The sequence below is a fragment of the Sinocyclocheilus anshuiensis genome, unplaced genomic scaffold, assembly GCF_001515605.1.
Source record: "Sinocyclocheilus anshuiensis isolate Anshui unplaced genomic scaffold, SAMN03320099.WGS_v1.1 scaffold1824, whole genome shotgun sequence".
Lineage (NCBI taxonomy): Eukaryota > Metazoa > Chordata > Actinopteri > Cypriniformes > Cyprinidae > Sinocyclocheilus > Sinocyclocheilus anshuiensis.
Genome location: NW_015555811.1, coordinates 126,647 through 130,280, shown reverse-complemented (window position 1 = coordinate 130,280; position 3,634 = coordinate 126,647). Strand labels below are relative to the sequence as shown.

Below are 3,634 nucleotides of genomic sequence, written 5' to 3'. Positions count from 1 at the left end.
TTCCTTTTTTTTTTTTTTTTCTAGAGTTATATCTTTTGGGCTTTTTATTCCTTTATCATTTAGACAGGACAGTGGAGAGATGACAGGAAAGTATTAGGTAGAGAGAGGGGAGCGGGACCGGCATAGGACCTTGAGACGGGAATCAAACTCGTGTCGCTGTGGGTGCAGTTGCGCTGTATATGTTGGCGCAGAAATTAAGGTTTTTGAGGAAAACATTCCAGGATTTTTTTTCCATATAGTGGACTTCAATAGGAGCCAATGGGCTGAAGGTCAAAATTACAGTTTCAGTGCAGCTTCAAAGGGCTCTACACGATACCAGATGAGGAATAAGGGTCTTGTCTAGCGAAACGATCGGTCATTTTCTAAAAAAAAAAAAAAAAAAAGGATATGCTTTATAAACAAAAATGCACACCTTATACTGCTCTGCGATGTGCGTCCACGACTTCACGTAATACGTAATTACGTTGAAAAGGTCACGCTTGACGTAGGCGGAAGTTAGGTTTCAAAAGATTTAAATATCCAGGATACGCACACGAAGTGACCATTTAAAAAGTTTAAACTGACACAAAGACATTTGAATATGTGTCATTGAACATACAACAACTGTTGAACGGTCCTCCTTCTCCACATTTGTAAACACCTTACTGAGTCAGTACTTCCGCCTATGTCAAGCGTGACCTTTTCAACGTAATTCGTATTACATGAAGTCATGGACGCGCATCGCATAGCAGTGCAAGACCCGCATTTTTGTTTATAAAGCATATACTTTTTTTTTTTTTAGAAAATGACTGATCGTTTTGCTAGATAAGACCCTTATTCCTCATCTGGTATCGTATAGAGCCCTTTGAAGCTGCACTGAAACTGTAATTTTGACCTTCAACCATTTGGTAGCCATTGAAGTCCACTATAAGGATAATAATCCTGGAATGTTTTCATCAAAAACCTTAATTTCTTTTCAACAGAAGAAAGAAAGACGTAAACATCTTGGATGACATGGGGGTGAGTAAGTTATCTGGAAATTTTCATTTGAAAGTGAACTAATCCTTTTAAGTATGGATCCCCACACATGACATTCAAGAAAAAAGAAAAATTAAAAGAAAAAGAAAACACACAAGATACCATGATGTCCACGAAGTAAGCATTTGTTCCCAAAACTTAAATTCTACCCTCATTTTAGGTAAATTGTGGCCACTATATAACTATGTTAAAATGAGGGAACGAATTTATTTGCACAATATGGCTATGATTTACCCAGAGCTTTTTCAACAGCTCTGGATTTACCTAAAATGAAGGAATTAAAGCAAGACACAACAGTCTCACATAAAAGTCTCACATTTTAACTAATAGATTTAATTTCCCAAGATGATTAAAGGCTGGAATACACTGCACGATTTTTGCCCTCATTTTCCACAGATTTACTGTCAGGAGAAGTCTGCAGATTTGAGTTGACAGATTTCATTAAAAAAAACGCGTAGTCTATGATGGTCTGATTTTTAAGCTTCAGACTATGATTCCATCCAGTTGGAGGATAATCAACATGTTTTATATTTTCAGCCGATTTTAGAACACTTTGTTTTCATGTCATTACATTTCTCCTAGCAACAAGGCGCACGTTTCTGTGTGAGTTTGTTGTGATGGGAACAACTTTAAAGTCTGGTAGTGTATAATCCTGAGTTGTTTAGTGTATGATGGCCAGTTTTTCCTCTGTGACTATTACAAAGTCGGTAAGTGTATGAGGCCCAGTATTTTAAGATCTGTTCAGTTTTTATAAGTTGTGCAGTCTATTCCAGCCTTAAGAAAATGTTCTGTATTACAAGTTTTCTTAAATATTATGTTTGAACATGCAAATGAGGCATTATCTAATTAAATATGCATAAATCTGAAAACTGGATAATACCAGGATCAAAATTCCTATTTGATTTTGTGGAAATATTACAATTAATGGTTTACACAGTGGGGGAATGAAAGTTTACGTAACTCATATGAATGTTATCTGAACAAACCCCTGTGTGAAAACCTTCAGAATGTATATAAGAAAAAAAAACAGTAAAGTTTTCTGTATACGAGTGCTACTGAAGTGGAGATTTCTGGCTTTTAAGAAAATGTCTTATTGTCAAACAATCAAACGATAGCCAAGAATTATCAAGTTGTGGTCAAAAAATTCTCAATTTGTGGCCAAGATATCCGTTTTCTCTCTCTCTCTCTCTTTTAACCCTGCATGTCATATGCGGGCTCTGTATTAAAGGTTCTTCAGCAGCAATCTCCTATACTCTATCCATTACTGACCCATATAGTAGGTTCCACATTTTCTGTTTTGCTTCAGTCTGATATTGTACATAACAGAATATTTAAGATACTGTACTGATAGTTAGGCACATCAAGCATAACTCCTTCAAAAACAGTCAGAAATCTTGGAGCTATGATTGACAATCAGCTGACTTTCTCAGACCACACTGCTAAAACTGCCTGGTCCTGCAGATTTGCTTTATTCAACATCAAGAAGATCAGGCCCTTTCTTTTGGAACATGCTTCACAACTCCTTGTTCAAGCTCTTGTTCTGTCCAGGCTGGACTATTGCAATGCTCTCTTGGCAGGTCTTCCAGCCAGTTCTATCAAACCTTAACAATTAATCCCGAACGCAGCAGCAAGATTAATTTTGAATGAGCCGAAAATAATGCACGTCACACCTCTGTTTATCAATTTGCACTGGCTACCAATAGCTGCTCGCATAATATTCAAGGCATTAATGTTTGCCTACAAAACCACCACTGGCTCTGCACCCCTTTACCTAAATTCATTACTTCAGACTTATGTTCCCTCTAGAAGCTTGCGTTCTGCAAGTGAACGTTGCTTTATTGTGCCATCCCAAAGAGGCACAAAATCACTTTCACTGACTTTTAAATTAAATGTTCCCTCCTGGTGGAATGACCTGCCCAACTCAATCTGAACAGCTGAGTCCTTAGCCATCTTCAAGAATTGGCTAAAAACACATTTCTTCCATCTTTATTTGACCCTCTAACTGTAGCACTCTCTATTCTAATTCTATTCTTTAAAAAAAAAAAAAACTTGATCCGTTTAGACTTGCACTCTATTCATTTACTAACTGCTTGTTTTCTTAAAAAAAAAAAAAAAACGCTTCTTTTTCTATTCTATTCTATTTTCTTTTTATTTATTATATAATAAAAAATAAAAAAAACAAGAAAAAAAAAAACCCTTGCTACTGTCACACTTTGCTACTTAGGAAGCACGCTGGAGGCACAAGTAAACGAAAACAGGCTTTTAATGCACGGAACAATGGGTACCTCAATACTGGGGACAGCAGGAAACACATGACCATAACAAGTAGAACCGACACAGAAAGACTGCACAGACTAGGACTTAAATACAGGGGATGATTGGGGAAACACAGTTGTATGGGATTACTAATCAAACGAATTAACAAAACGAGGACAGGAACATGACCAAATAAGGGAACAAATACAGGGGCAAAACATGACACAGACAGTCCATGATCATGACAGCTACGTGTACTGCGTTAATATAACTGAGACTTGTTATAGCACTTGCATATCATTGCTCTCTTGTTGATTTTGATTGCTTCCATTGTCCTCATTTGTAAGTCGCTTTGGATAAA

The 3,634-nt window shown here is 36.8% G+C and overlaps 1 protein-coding gene across 1 annotated transcript in view; it reads right to left on the bottom strand.

The window, feature by feature from the left end:
* Positions 1-3,634, bottom strand: part of LOC107675140 (myelin regulatory factor-like protein) — a 37,334-nt gene that overhangs the window by 8,693 nt on the left and 25,007 nt on the right. The window lies entirely within an intron of this gene.